Genomic DNA, 16709 nt, shown 5'->3' with positions numbered 1-16709 from the left:
GCCTGTGGGAAACAAGCTGTTCTGTAACTCTGACTTCCTGAGTGCATCTCAAAGTTGATTTATTTTTGCAAAGACACATGGTATGTCAGCAGGAGCATCTGTGGTAGAAGCCCAGGTGGCTCTCAAAGGACAAAGTCCTTGCTTTTTGCTGCACCTTCCCCACCACAGCTTAGCTGTAAGTCACAGTACAGACACGTGGGAGCTGACTCCTTGGAAATGGAAACCAGAGGAAAGGGAGGAAAAGGATTTGTAATCATTGCTCTTACCTTGACAAGTCATCACTGTCTTGTCATTGCCTGGTAGCGACTCCTCAGTGCCACGTGTCAGCTCTGAGCCGATGGAGGTGGTCTTCAAGATGTGCAGGTTACGCAAGTGCTACTGCTGTTGGTGCAGAGGTTGGGCCAGGAGATAACAGCGATATTTGTTCCTGCAAACGTCCACCTCAGCTGAGGTGCCCAGCTGGTCCCCATCCAAATGAGAGGGGACTGCAGAGCACTTTGGTTTTTGGCAGAAGGCGCCATCTCCAGTGGGAGCTATGGTCCATCCCTCCGCTCGCTGTGGGTTCGGTTATTGATGGGAAGGGGCAGATACTGGCTTTGGCGCTGCCTTTTCCCTGAGTGCCCTGAACTAACAGGATGCACTTTGGGGAGTCACTTCAGTACTTGTGTTGCCAGCTCTGCCTTTGGGGGTTTTGGTGTGCTTTGAGCAGTGATTTCCTTTCCATGGATCACCTTCTCCCTCCACCAAACAAAGCAGGCCGACAGTTGGTGGTGCCCCACTTTCCAAGACCAGCTTTTTCCTTTTCAGGCTGGTGGAGGTTGAGGAGATTCGCATTATTTAGGGGCTGAGGGAGGGGAAATAGGATCTGCATCTATTTATGGTTGGTCTCCTTATTGAGGTCACTTCTGTAGCGGTGAGTCATGGTGTGCCGTCCCCTCGGGTATCACGTTGGCATATGCTGTAGCAAAGCCAGGGCACAACAGCAGGAGTTTTTGTGCTGGATCATCATACATCCACCGTCTGTATTTTATGCCACCTGCCAGCTGCAGCCTGCCTGAGGCTGACATTAAGCCAGAAGTGTTGCAGTATCGTGTTCACAGCACTGCATAGTTGCATTTCTGTCCTGGCAAGCATCCACGGTAGTTTTCCATGATCTGACTCCACTGCCATCTTACGGAGAATATGCTAGCCGCGGCAGACCGCTGGCTCCTGCCGTGTCCTAGGGCTGGTACGCCTATGTAGCAGTAGCCCGCAAGGGTGAGTAGTGAAGTGTATCCTTTTAACCAGCAATTCTTTCTTCCCCGTGGGGTAGCAGGAATGTGAGGAACCTTTCCAACAGCCTATTTTCATTTCCCAGGAGAAATAGGTCACAATATTTTCCAGTTTTATGGTCTGACATACAGCAGTAATGAAGGGAGAAATGACAAAGGTTTCCCAAAACAGTCATGTCCTTCACAATTTTTTTTTAGCCACAGAATAGTAGAATAATGTGTAACTGATGATTTCTTCTTGCCCTCTCCCTTTGAGTCAAACAGTCTGGCGTGCAGCTTCACTGACAATACAGGGAAGCTGATTGTGGCCGTACTGCCTGAAGTTTCTGTCCAAATACGTTGAATCCTGGAGAATGGTGATTTCATGCCAGAAGCTCAAGAGGTTTGAGTCTATTAACTGCTGCTGCAGGTTTCCTTGGGAGTGAGGATATGAGTGCAAGGCTCCATCAATAATGCTGCGTTAGGATTGTTGCAGAGAGCTGTGCGGGTGCATATGAACGGATGGGTTGTGTTGCTCGTCTGTAGGCTTGTCTCCTCTGATGCCTTAGAGCAGTCTCATCTGACTGTGCCTTGGGATCCAGCAGCACCCTGGATGTAGGGAGATATGTCCCTTACCAGGATCTTACTGCACCACTGACTGGCTTCCTGGAGCATGGCAGGACATCTGGTGAGTTATACAGCGTACAGAGAGATGCCAGCAACACTGCAGCGATCACCGTGGTCTCGGTGGTGTTGGGCAAATCATCCCGCTGGGGCCTCGGCCGCTGGGAATAACACCTGCAGGGACCCATCGCCACTCCCTCGCTGTTTGAAGATTTACGCTTGCAGGGTTCTCCCAGGTTCTTGCTGAAGCTGGATTTTTTTTGTGCAGCGGAAGTTCACCATTTTGGTGTTCGGTTTGGGTTATTTTGAGCCAGGATCACATTCTAGTGTCAGAGAAATGCCACGTGGGCACTGACCCAGCTCCGGTTCCGCTTCCGACAGCAGCGGTGATGCAGGAACGGGAGGAGGCCAGGACAGCTAGGGCTTTGTGTCATGGGCAATGTCTCATACCCCCTGTGGAGACCTGCAGGCAGCTGGAGCAGATTGCAAAGCCCTGATATTCCTCTTCTGCCAGTTGTTGCCTGCAAGCAGAGGGAGGCTTGGACAGTGAGCCCTGGCCGGGGTAGCCAGCCCTGACGGGACCTTGCCTTTGTTTGTGAGCTGGTTTACAGATCTCTTCTGCAATGATGAAGGCAGGCATGGTTTTCTTTCTTTCTGTCTTTGTAACTAAGAATGGAAAAATCCATTTGACTTGCTAAATCTCTTCTGATCTGAGAAGACGTGTTCACATGGCTGTAGTGACACAGGGATATAAGGGAAGGTTTGGAGGGAAACCGTATCTTTTCTTTAGGTCAGCTGGCACTTCTGAAGAGATCCTTGATATGCCGAAGCCAGCCAGTTTAGTTCCTTTATTATAGCCCTAATTAAAAAAAAAAAAAAAAAAAAAGGCAAGCCTTTACCGGGTGCTAGTTAAGGTAAGGGACTTAATTTTTTTCACAGCTGCTTCCAAAGTCTTACACATTTTGTAAGTGTTGTTTGCTCCTTGCTCGTCATTGATGCTCTAAATAAAGGCTTACAGGGCTGTGGTTGAAAACAAGAAATGTAACATTTGAAGGTAAATGGTTTGTTGTCTCCTGTCTTCGGAGGGAGATGTCTGGCCAAATTCTTCAGTTGAAATTTACGTGATCTTCAAACCCCGAGAAGCCAGAGTGTATCAACAGTCTGCTGCGACATCTCAGGTACAGCTCCTTTCTCCTCCTCCTGCTACCCACAGCAAAGGCGAGGCACAAATACTCTTCCAGCCCAGTTGGTTCCCACGGAATTCCTAGGAAGAGCCGGTGGTCAGCAGGGCAGTGCCAGCACCTTCCTGCTGTCCCCGTGGCTCCCAGCTGGTCTGTGCAGAGCCAGGGCTTAGCGCGCCTGGCTCCGACCGCTGATCCCAGAGCAGCCAAAGCAGCGAGCTTTCATACCATGCATTCGTTGTGCTGCAAGGTGTTTGTAAAGGCAGAGAGGTACACAGCAGAAGAGCTTTGGTGGACGAGCACTAAGCCCCTATAGACCTCCAGGATGAGCCTTTATTACGTGGATGCACCATCGGGCTCCTGAGGCGGTAGGAGCTGAGTGAAACGTGCTCCCTGCCCCTGGGTCACCTCCCGCTCTCCAGGCGCTGCCAGACCGTAGTGGCTGAGCCCTGCTGAGCGCAGGGTGTCTGTGAACGTACCACACGTGTGCTGCTGTCCCTGCGTGGGAATCGTCACCTCGTGGCTCAAGTCTCTGCTTCATCTGGGTCGCGTGTTACAGGGCTCGCTGCCCTCAGCAGGGTGAGCACCCTCCCCAGAAGTCAGAGTGCGAGCAGCCTGCTAGACAAGCTTTATGCTCCTCCCGGCTGACAGAAGTGCTGTCAGGTCTTTTTCTGGGAGCGGTTATCACTGACCCACCGAGTTACGCCGCCTTTGCCCTTACAGAGGTGATGGCCTTGCTGTGCTGGCACGGGGCAGGGAATGCCTGCAGCAAGCTCCGTGGTTCAGGTTACCTTGTCCTTCCTCTCCGTCCGTGTGGTGCTGCTTGAGGTGTTTTTCAGGAGTGGGAGGTCCCTGTCAGATTTCCATCCAGGGAACGCTCTGGTTTTCCCCATCTAAGAGGAAGGAGGTGCGAGGCCCGTGGTCCCCAGCAGCCAGGCTCCCGTTCTGGAGGGTGCTGAGATCACTAACCCAGCTGCTTCGAGCCATTCCTTACTGCTCCAAGCTGACAGATACAAAGGCCATGAAACAGCTTTTTATTGATACGGTAATTGCGCAGGGTTTACTTGGCAGATGCCACCTACAGTAATTAACCAGGGCTCGTGTTAACAAACCGCCTTCCTGGCCGCCAGCTGCAGTTGTTAGAGCTGTGGAAGGAAAGGGTTGATTTAAAAAGCTGCTCCCAAGGGAAAACTGGCTCAGCGCTGTGCTCCTGGCCCTGGGATTTTTGCTGTGGTGGTGGGGCTGTCCATCACTTTGCTGCAGGGATCTCCAGGGGTTGTGCCTGGAGAGCTTTTGTTGTTGTTGTGGCAGAGAAATAGGAAAATTACTTACATGCAACCTGGGAGTTACAGGAAACAGAGCTGGGCAAGCGATCGGTGTTTAGAAAGAGGAGCCTGCTCTGGAAAAACCCTCGTGGTCCCTCAGGAAATCTGAACTCTTCCATGGGCCCCTTGGGAGAGGACCTCAAGGAGGTCACCTACCCCCCATCCCTCACAAAACAGAGCTGAGCCGCTGTATCGTCAGGGTGGAGACTGTCCCAGGGTGCAAAAAGAGTTTAAAGAAGAAACCCGTGATCTTTAACTAGGGAGTCATTAATTTTGCTTCTTGACGACTCTGAGCAGTGTGACAGCCTTCCTCGTGCATTTGCATGCCAGTCACAGATCCCTTTGGAGGACGATTTGCAGACAGCGTGTGCCCCTTGCAGGGAATATTTAGTAGCTTTGCCCTAGTGCAGCACTGTGAAATTGCAGTTGGATCTCGAGCCCCACGGGGAAGTGGCTGGCCTCCATGTGTGTTTTTGCAGTTGCCTCCATAAATTGCTTAGCCGAACGCTTCCGGATCAGGTGATTTACAGAACTCATCAGCACTGTGCAACTTGCAAAGCCAGCGGTTAAGAAGTGGTTTGAAATTTGTTTTGTTTAAGCTCAAAATGAACTTTCTTAGTTATTCATGCAAATAAAGCCATGGCTCTTGAGTGCTGGAAGGAAGCACGTGGTGGGGGGGCTCAATCACCTAAAATTCTTTTTTTGTTGTTTTTTTCTGGATGTGGAAATGTACTGGGTTACATCTGATTTCTTCCAAAACCCATTTCTAAGCCGCTTTTGCAGGGAGAAGCAAAATCCTAAGTGCTGATCCCTCCTTCACTTGCCGTGTCCTACATCGTGTAAAGCTGGATCTCTGTGTTGATGTGGTTGGTTGAGAATCACGTTCAAAACCAACCTCAAAACCTGGGGACGTTCCGTGGGCAAAAAGATGAGTGCCAGAAAGCAGCAGAAGTTAGGGACTTGGGAAACAGTTCTGTGCTGTTGGGCCACCCACACCCCTGTTTCTTTGAATGCCGAGTTGTAATCCCTCCATGATGTGCCAAGGTGTTAACCCGACTGAGATCCGAATTCTCACTCCACAGAACCAGGTGTGGCTTTGGGACTGAGGACAAGGAGGCTGCGGCCCCTCCATGCCCTGGTCCATGTGCTCTGGGACATGCTGTGGTGGGGGCATCACACGGTCCCAGCCCGGGGTACCCAGGCCTTGGCCAGCGGCTGGGTGCTCCTGGAAGCCCCAGCTGCTGGCGAGGAGCGGGACATACTCTCTTTTTTCTTTCTTTTTCTCTCGGCTGTCCTGAATGGTCTGTATTTTACTCTGCTCCTCCTCCTTTCAGGAGAGCACTCTCTGAGGTTCACCTGGAAGGAGAGAGCGTAAAACTCCCAGGGTTTCCTAAAGTTCCAGCATCAATGTAGGGGCAGAAGAAAGGATAGCTTCCGCAGACCTTCCAGGAGAGGCTGAGGGCCTGCTGCAGAAGGGAAAGAATGGCCACTGATTTTTTTTGATGATAGTGGCCGTGGGGCATGCCTCACCCATGATTATGGGCAAAACTTGTCCCTTGGAAATCTTTGTCATTTCCTAAGAGCTTTGATGGTTTAGAACATCAAGTTTTTAATGAAAATTAGGCCACATGTGATGCAAGATGGAAAAATCTTCTGAACAGCGAGCACCCAGTACTGCCTCTTTTCGGGTGTCTGTGCAATAGAAGTACACAGCCCTCTGATGCGTGCCTGAGCTGTGAAGTGTAACTCATCTCTGCTGTCAGCTGGGCTTTGGCTGGATCCACTGAAAAACCACTGAATTCAGCAAAAGCTCCCTAGCTCTTCCTTTCTGGCTTTGGATGTGATCAAACATCCCCGTGCCACGGTTGCAAGCCCAAAGTCAGGGATCACTGAAAAGGCTGTTCCAGGAGGGTTTTTTCCGAGTTGTGATCTAGTCACACGTGGGCTGCTCTTTGCAGTAAGAAGTTGGTTTGGACATTCTGGAATGGCTAAGCAGCAGACTTTTATAAAAAAAGAAATCAACTTTCAGTCCCTAAGCTTTAGTTAATGGTGGGTGTCACACAAAAGGAGCTCAAAGGATAGAGGAATAGTTTTGCACAAAAGCCACAGTGACGGTTGTGTACAACTTCTGGGGCTATCTTCTGCTCCTTGTGCTACTCGCTTTCCGTACAAGAGTAGAATGGGATGGCAGTGTTACCGAAATCTCGGAATGAAGAACTTATCGACACCAATGTGATGTAGATAAGCAGACATTTCTTTATGGACGGCCGGGTGCGTGAGTGAGTCCCCTCACGATCGACGCACACCATGGTTCAAAATCATACACCTTGTATAGAACTCATTCATACATATTCATTAAATATTCATGCATAATCGTAAGATTTCCCATAAATCATTAACATACTCTCCTCTCGTACCCGATTCTGCGCAGTAAAGGTTAGAAAGGTCCGGAAATGGGTCTGGGGTACGATTTGGGTAGGTGGTATGTGAGTCGGTGGTCTCGATCTCCCCCTGCCGGAATTACCTGCCACTTGAGGTAACTGTTTCTTGGCCGGCAACTGTGGGTTGCTTCACTCGACTCTTCCCAGTTCACATAAATTCTCATTTTGACATTTTAGTACATCCTCCTAGGTTACATATAAACAATCATCTCAAATCTTAAGTCTGTTATCTAAGTTCTAAACATTCCTACTAGGTGATTCTGACCAATTCCTCCGGCCTTGGTACGGGGCTGTACAGAGGGTTTTCTATAGCCGCCTTTTACTATAACTGTAAGTTTCATTAAAATATATTTTCTTATCCTCTTATATTTCTATTACATGATTGATTTTATAAAATCAAATAATCAATCAAATAAAGTCAATCTTAACTTATTAGCAAATCTATAACATTTCCCCATCCTCTTATATTTCTATTACATGATTGATTTTATAAAATCAAATAATCAATCAAATAAAGTCAATCAATCTTAACTTATTAGCAAATCTATAACATTTCCCCCCTTTGAAAGTGTTGAAAATCATTATTTCAATACTTTCACATTATTTACATATCATTTGTTTCAACATATTTTGGTGGTGGGCTATACCTTGGTGGACTGGTTGGTACTTCTCTCATGATCATACGATTGATTGCAATTCTATTGGTAAACTGCTTCTTCAAACATGCATATACCAACATGATCATCAAAAAGACAATCAGTAACAGAAACAAAGTTTTGATTAGGGATTGTATCCAAGAGCTCAAGTTCCTTCCTAATTTGTTAAAAATTTTCCCTAACCAGTCTTCTGACATATCTTCTTGAATTGATTCTGTTTCTTTTTCAATTTTATCTAATAAATCCAAATCATGTTCCACATCTTGTGTGACATTTGAAATGGGGATGCAACAGTGGTCCAGTTTATCTTTGAGATATCCACATACTCCATGTTCTTTAAGTAGGAGCATATCTAGTGCCATTCTATTTTGTAAAGTCATTCTAGAGGTCGCCTGTAATTGTATATTCAATTCCTTAAACCCCTTTTTGGTAACGTTTGCTAATTTTTCCACTTGACCAGTTAACTTATAAAGCCATGCTCTGTTTCTATATGATGCTATAGGATTTAAAAGTGATTCACGTGCCCAGCCAATTTTCACTCCTGTAGATGGTTCATTCCAAGTATCATCATTTGTCTCAGATCTCTTTGTTCGTTTCAGTTCTAAATTTTCTAGAGATCCTCTAAACGGTGATTTCTTCCAAATCGGACACAATGTTGGCACGCCTAACGTTATTTGTTTCACTTTACCATCTAATGGTAGATGAGTTGTCCAGGTTCCATCACTCAATGCCCAAATTAAATGTCCTGGACTTTGAATAGTAGATTTTCTACAACTAAACATAATTCCTCTTCTGGGTATATAGGCGCTAGATAGATTGAGAGTATTCTTAAGACCTCGACAAAAACAACCATATTTTAAAGCGGCAGCCAAAGGAGGGATTCTTTGAATTATTAAGTCTGCATTGCTACAATCATACACTTTTTCACATTTCCACCATGGCACTATTTTATTCTCCTTTTCTCCCAATGGAGTTGATCTATCATTGACCCAGGGTAATACTGAAAACACTTTTCCATCCCAGGTAAAACACCAAGGAGTTTTTGCCATATACTGAAAATGGGAATATAAGGTCATAGACCAAACCGAATCCCAAACTATTTCCTTTTCCTGTAGGGTTCGATTCTTTTTCTCACATTTTGTCTCGGTTATCCATACACTGGTGTTTGTTGTAGCCATTTTAGGCTAGTAACACCATCCCTTGTTCCCTAAATCTCCATATAATCCCGGTTTAGCTACAGATCATCCTTTACATTCCCAAATGGTTGAATATACTGGTGATTCTTCCCCAACTTTAACCTTTTGCAATTCCCAAGTTTCCCTAGGTTCTTGTTTACAATCCATTGTCTCATTTTCATATTCTAATTTGGTCAGATTCATGGTTAAGATTCCCCATGGAATAGATTCACCTACTGCCCTCGGTATTGGTAAACAAGCAGTGATCTGCATAACATTTTGTAAATTGGCAAATCCTTTAATCAATCCTACCATCAAATTTTCCTCAGCCGTTTGTTTGGGAATTTCAATCACTTGTTCTGTCTCTATTTGTCTTTCATTCCTGTCCACCAAGTCAGCCCATGATCCTGCCAACACTACCAACCCAAATGGAATCCAAAGAACGATCATAACCTGATATGAAAAATTAGACATTTTTCAAAGTCAAATTTAAAGTCTTTGGGTCACGGTTGATAATCTTCCATGGAATAGGTGCTTTCTTCACTCGAGTATAATGGATCCAAGCATCCGATTCTGCTATCTTGATAGCCGTAAAAGTGGTTAACAGTACTTGGAAAGGTGCTTTCCAACGTTCCTGTAAAGGTTCAGAGGTCCAGGTCTTCACATAGACATAATCTCCTGGTTGGAAATCATGCACTGAATTTTCCAGGGATAAAGGTCTATTCCAAATTACTGCACTCCGAATTGCAGCCGGAGTTTTTCCTAGAGAAAGCAAATAGTTATATACATCCTGCTTTCCTTTTACATGTACGTTTGGATTTGGTTCTGGAGACTCATATGGTTTTCCATATAATAATTCATAAGGACTGAGTGAGGTTCCACTCTTTGGCTGTACCCTGATACGTAATAATGCCAATGGAAGCGCCTGAGGCCACTTTAGACTGGTTTCTTGACAAATTTTACTTATTTGTGGTTTCAAAGTTTGATTCATCCTTTCCACTTTCCCACTAGATTGGGGTCTCCAAGATAAATGTAGGTCACAATTAATACCCAATACTTTGCTAACACTTTGGACTACTTCAGCAACAAAGTGTGGACCTCTGTCAGAAGAAATTCCAATAGGAACTCCAAATCTCAGAATTATTTCTTGTAATAACCACTTCACCACTTCTTTTGCTTGTGTAGTGCGACAGGGAAGGGCTTCTGGGCATCCTGTAAAAGTATCAACCCCTACCAGGATGTACTGGTACCCATTTTGTCTGGGTAGCTCTGAAAATTCTACTTGCCAATCATCTCCAGGTTCTACACCAGATTTCAGTCTACCCATTTGAACCTTTTTCTTAATCATTGGATTATTTTTCAAACATACTTCACACTTTGCAGTTACCATTTTAGCTATTCCCAACATCTTAACTGATATTACTTGTTTTCGTAAAGATGTTACTAAGGCTTCTGCTCCCCAGTGACATTCCTGATGTCTCGTTTGAATTCTCTCTCTCATCACAAGAGGTGGAATTACTACCTGTCCATTAGGAGTTACCCACCATCCCGCTAAGTTTTTCTTAGCATTTAATAACGGACTCAATTTGTCATCTTCCTCTGAATATCTCGGGTTTTCCCTAGGAAGGGTTGCTGTTTTAGAAGGAATTATTGCCATTTGCAATGCTTGTTTCTTTGCTACCTTTTTTGCTGTTCTATCAGCTAAATTATTCCCAGCTATTATTTTTGTATTCCCAATCTGGTGTGCCTTACAGTGCATGATTGCTACTTGATCTGGCCTTTGAACTGCTTGCAATAATCATAAAATTTCTGTTTGATGCTTAATGTTTGATCCTTGAGAGGACAATAACCCCCTCTCTTTCCACAAAGCTCCATGGACATGCACTACCCCAAAGGCATATTTTGAGTCAGTCCAGATATTTACTTTCTTGTCTTTGCTTATCTCTAAGGCTCGAATTAAAGCGATGAGTTCCGCCTTTTGGGCTGATATGGTACTCGCCAATGCTCCTGCTTCTATAACTGTAGTCTCTGTTGTTACCGCATATCCGGCGTATCGGACTCCTTGTTCCATGAAGCTGCTTCCATCACTATACAGTTCCCAGTCTGGTCGCTCCAGTGGTACATCCTTCAGATCTTCATGACTGGAATAAACATACTCGATGGCAGCCAAGCAATCATGCTCCAGTCGTCCTTCTTCCTGTATGTAACTTAAAAATACTGCAGGATTTACCAGGTTAGTTGTCTTTAGAATCACATCATCCTGTTCAGTCAATACCACCTGGTACTTCATCATTTGGCTGGGAGACAGCCAGTGTCCCCCCTTCTGTTCTAGGACAGTTATCACCATGTGTGGGGCATAGACTGTTATTGTTCTTCCCAAAGTCAATTTCCGAGCTTCTTGTATGAGCATCACTGTTGCTGCCACTGCTCAAAGGCAGTTTGGCCACCCTCTACTCACTGTGTCCAGTTGTTTAGAGAAATATCCGACTGGTCGTTTCCAGCTTCCTATCCTCTGGGTTAACACGCCCAGTGCAAGGTGTTGCCTTTCATGAACAAACAACTGGAAATCTTTGGTTGGATCTGGCAGTCCCAGGGCAGGTGCAGACATTAAGGCACGTTTCAACTCTACAAAAGCCTTTTGTTGTTGTGGGCCCCATGCAAAGGGAGAGTTCTTTTGGGCCTCGTACAGCGGTTTAGCTATTAGCCCATAGTTCATGATCCAAAGGCGACACCACCCAGTCATTCCCAAAAATGCTCTGAGTTCATGAATATTTCTCGGCTCAGGTATACCACAAATAGCTTCTTTGCGATCTTTTCCTAATTGTCGTTGTCCTTCTGAAATCTCAAAGCCCAGATATATCACAGTCTGGCGGGCTGTCTGGGCTTTCTTCCTGGACACTTTGTATCCATTTAGTCCCAGGAAATTCAAGAGGTCGATAGTCACCTGTATACAGGTAAGTCTTTCTTCTGTAGCAATCAATATGTCATCCACATATTGTAAAAGTAAATGCCCAGCTCTTGATTTATCCTGTTTCCACATTTCAGGTTCCTTTGCTAATTGATTTCCAAAGATAGTTGGACTGTTTTTAAATCCTTGGGGTAATCTAGTCCATGTCAACTGCATCTTTCGCCCGGTTTGAGGATTTTCCCATTCAAAAGCAAACAGTTTTCTGCTTTCTTTTTCCAAAGGTATACAAAAGAAAGCATCTTTTAAATCAAGCACTGTAAACCGTTGATAAGTGTCCCTTAATGCTGTTAACAGTGTATAAGGGTTTGCTACTACAGGATAAATGTCCTTAACTAGTTGATTTACTGCTCTCAAGTCTTGTACCAGCCTATATTCACCCGAGGGTTTTCTGACTGGTAAAATAGGAGTCTTATACTCAGATTCACATTCTTCCAAAATGTTATACTCCAAAAATTTATCACTCAATTTCTTCAATTCCTGTCTCACTTCCGGTTTGATTGGATATTGTTTAATTCTCACTGTTCCTGCGCCTTCCTTCAAATCTATTTTAACAGGCTCTGCTAGTTTCGATTTACCAGGAATATCTGTTTCCCATACAGTAGGGATCACTGCCAAATCCACCTCCGGTGGAATTTCTTGTTCCTTTACTCTTTCTTGTGTCATCAAGATTTCTCCCGTTTTTGACTCGGGTATTTTCAAGAAAAGTTCTCCTTCATCAAAAACAATTTGTGCATTTAATTTAGACAACAAATCTCTTCCTAACAAGGGTATCGGACATTCTGGTACATACAAAAATTCATGTGTAATTATCTTATTTCCAAATTTCAAATCTAGGTGTTGTAGGAATGGCCTGGTTCTCTTCTTTCCCTGTTGCTCCTATTATATTGGCTGGTTTTGTTCCTATTTTTCCTTTACATGTATTTAATACTGAAAATGTCGCTCCTGTATCTACTAAAAATTTAACTTCTTTATCTCCCAGCTAAATTTTAACCAGAGGTTCAGCTGGGTTCCCCTCCGGTCCCCTTCAGTCGTCTAAAATCATTACCTTGGCAAGGTCGTGAGAAACACTCTTGTTTCTAGGGCAATCCTTTTTCCAATGTCCTTCCTCTCTACACAAAGCACACTGATTTACTCCTAAGGGGGTATTAAATTTCCGATGGCCACAGTGCATACAACCTCCCCTCCCATTAAATCCTTGTCCTCTTCCTCTGCCCCTTCCTCTGTCTACCGTTCCTGTCATTACTGCCAATAAATCTGTTCTCCTTGATTTTCTTTCTTCTCTTTCTCTGTTGTTATATACCCTCCATGCGACTTCCAGCATTGTATTCAAACTCCTTGAATTCTCTCCCTCCAGTTTCTGGAGTTTTTTCCTTATATCTGGTGCCGATTGCCCCATAAAAATCAAAGCCAGTTGCATTTGTGCTGCCTCTGTTTCCACCCTCAAATCAGTATGTTTTCTGGCAGCTTCCTTTAATCGTTCCCAAAATGCTGAGGGAGATTCATTTTTATCTTGTCTTACTTCATATAATTTAGACCAATTCAGAGATTTAGGCATGGCATGTCTAATCCCATATAAAACCCATTTCTGATACCGTCTCAGTCTTTCTCTATGTGTTACATTATTTGGATCCCACTGCGGATCCCCAGATGGAAAATTCTGTTCTATTGTTCCACCTGTAATTCCACTCATCACATCCAACTCTGCCTGAGCTTTACCAGCTTTTAATACCATTTGCTTCTCTGTATCATCTAACACATTATCCAGGATCACCTGTAAATCATTCCAGTCTGGATTCTGTGTTCTAGTTATAGTATCTGCCACCTTGCCCACTTTTTCAGGATCTTCTCTATAATTTCCTGCTGCCTGCTTCCAAGTCATCAAATCCATAGCTGTAAAAGGTACTTTCACATAGACCGGTCCATCACTACCAACTCCCTGTCGCAGGGGAGCTATAGTCTGTGTCTGTTGCCGAGTTCTCCGTGAAACAGGAGTATGAATTACAATCTCCGATAATCTCTCTTCCACATCTCCTGTTCCACTGCTATCCGGTTCAATCGCCTGTTCTCGTGCCCTAGATTCTCGACCCTGATTCCTTTCTCTCCTAAGAGGGGATATATCTAATTCTGGTCCATCATCACTCTCAGTGACAATCTTTTTCTTTAAACAACCTTTCCCGATCTCACAAGTTGAGCAACACCTTTTTACTTTCTTGTTATCAGCAGTTACAGCCATCACAAAATTATCTCCATCAGTTAACTTGCATTCATCCTGCCAGTCTTTTCTCTGTCTCAGGTAAAAGAACAAATCCACATATGGCATTTCACTCCATTTCCCTTCCCTTTTACAGTATAACATTAACTGCAGAATAGTATTATAATTCAGTGTTCCATTTATGGGCCACTTTTCCTGATTTTCCAATGTATACAGAGGCCACCAATTATTACAATACTCAATCATCTGGCTTTTTGGCAAATCCTCATATAAATCTCCCCAATGTGCCAATGAACATCCCAATGGAGAATTTTTCGGGATTTTATCATTTACAGCAAGATTACGCATGCTTTTACTTTTAAACAACCGAGTTAACTTAGATGCCATGGTATAATCACTCACAGTACAATACACAATTATTCAACTCTGTCTCCCCGATCCGCGGATCCACGCTGCACACTCGCTTTCGTGCTTAATTGCACGTCTCACCCTTACAGCCACACTCACACTTTTCCACAATTGTTACTTTAAACAAAGACATAAAACACAATATTATACACTTCTTAATTTTCTTCTCGATACACAGACACAATAAACAATTCTGTATCAGAAGAAAAACCCCTCCTAACTTCTTGTTAGAGGCACTACCTTAGAGAACACTAGAGCATGTAGGTTCTCTTGTTTCCACTTTTGTCCAACCCTGCAATAGCTTTCGCTTATGTCTTACGGGCAGGCGCCTAGGCTTCCTCTTCCACAAGGATCCTTATAGTCCAAGCCTGCGCAGCTCTCACCGCGTCTGACAGGCAGACTTACTCAGTGAGACTCAAACCCACTGGTGGGTCTCCAACCCACTCCTTACCATACGCTTATTATAGTGGGACTCCTACCCACTTACTACAATTACAAGAAGAAGTGTCTTACCAAAATCCAGGGAACGTCGCGAAGAGCCTTAGGGATCGGGGATCGATGGGTGTCCCCGAGAAATCCTCGGTGCCGGCTGGAACCGATCAGGTCCCCGACTCCTCCGGTCTCCTTCAGCGAGGTCCCATCTGGGTCGCCAAAACTGTTACCGAAATCTCGGAATGAAGAACTTACCGACACCAATGTGATGTAGATAAGCAGACATTTCTTTATGGACGGCCGGGTGCGTGAGTGAGTCCCCTCACGATCGACGCACACCATGGTTCAAAATCATACACCTTGTATAGAACTCATTCATCCATATTCATTAAATATTCATGCATAATCGTAAGATTTCCCATAAATCATTAACATACTCTCCTCCCATATCCGATTCTGCGCAGTAAAGGTTAGAAAGGTCCGGAAATGGGTCTGGGGTACGATTTGGGTAGGTGGTATGTGAGTCGGTGGTCTCGATCTCCCCCTGCCGGAATTACCTGCCACTTGAGGTAACTGTTTCTTGGCCGGCAACTATGGGTTGCTTCACTCGACTCTTCCCAGTTCACATAAATTCTCATTTTGACATTTTAGTACATCCTCCTAGGTTACATATAAACAATCATCTCAAATCTTAAGTCTGTTATCTAAGTTCTAAACATTCCTACTAGGTGATTCTGACCAATTCCTCCGGCCTTGGTACGGGGCTGTACAGAGGATTTTCTATAGCCGCTTTTTACTATAACTATAAGTTTCATTAAAATATATTTTCTTATCCTCTTATATTTCTATTACATGATTGATTTTATAAAATCAAATAATCAATCAAATAAAGTCAATCAATCTTAACTTATTAGCAAATCTATAACAGCAGGGGGACCTAAGCCAAAATCTGAGCTAGAATTCAGGCACTTTAGGCTGCTCCAGTGGTTCAAGAAAGGCTTCAGACTGAAAGATCCCGCACTATGCCATCTTAGCAGACTTAAGGAAGAAACTCAGCATCCTGGAGTTCAGCTGTAAGCCTTGTGGTCTCAGTTGCCTTTGCAGCAAGGGATATGTGTGTTAGCAGTACACTTAGAGCTTATCTGGTTTCAGTAGCGAGGAGGCTGGTTTTCCGTAACTGCTCAGTATGCTTCAGGTGGGGCGTCTTTACAAAGCTGAGCTCTTGGTTTGATGGTGGGAACAGGTGAGTGCTGCTCTCTGGAGACCGTAAAGCCCCGTCTTAACAAGGCGCTGCTGCAGGCGGTGAGCCCTGGAGCACCCCGGTACGGAGCCCTACGTTAGGCGCAGGTGGTGGCTGAGATGCTCTGCCTGCTTGAGGCAGCGCTCGGGTGCGTGTGTCGCTGTCAGCAGGCTGCTGGGGTATCGCTGTCAGCAGGCTGCTCTGCCTTGCTTGGGCTCATACTTCTCAGCTCCTGTGCGGTCGTCTCCGATTGCAGCGATACAGACAGCAGATTTTTCTCTCCGGCTCTGTTTTGTGAGCTTTGTGCCTTCTCTGAATGGATTTCAAAGCTCGTTTAAGTGCATGGGAAGGAATTCAGAAATCATGTTTTATATGCAGCATCACTTTCTGAGGGTGCAAACTGATTGCTAAGTTACAAACCAGCCCAAGGGCTCCGTCAGAAGTTAGAAACCAGCCGCAAAGTTGATCTGCTGAGGGAAGAGAAGGGTCCCGTATCTTCTCGCGGAGCATCTAGTGCTGGTGCCACCCAGCCCGGAGTCAGGGACTGGCTCTGAGGCTGCCTGGAAAATCCAGGCGAACCGAAGGAATTCTGTACTGACATGGCAACCTCTCCCCAGGCCGTGAGACCAGGCTGCCCCTGCGCATCAAAGGGAGCGGCATAGGGCCCCAGCTGCGCTTCAGCTTTGACCAGCTGGACATCGGGAAGGTTTTTGTTGCATCAGCCCCCAGCTACGAGGTGAGCAGTGGGGCTTGCTGGGGTTGGGGTGGATCCTGATGGCCCCTGGGGCAGCAGTGAG

General features: G+C 45.2%; 1 pseudogene; it reads left to right on the top strand.

Moving 5' to 3' along the window:
• LOC129737381 (hydrocephalus-inducing protein homolog) overlaps positions 1 to 16709 on the top strand; it is a 68180-nt pseudogene that overhangs the window by 37227 nt on the left and 14244 nt on the right.

The sequence above is a fragment of the Falco cherrug genome, chromosome 14 (genome assembly GCF_023634085.1).
Source record: "Falco cherrug isolate bFalChe1 chromosome 14, bFalChe1.pri, whole genome shotgun sequence".
Taxonomy (NCBI): Eukaryota; Metazoa; Chordata; class Aves; order Falconiformes; family Falconidae; genus Falco; species Falco cherrug.
This window is presented reverse-complemented; position numbering and strand designations above follow the sequence as displayed.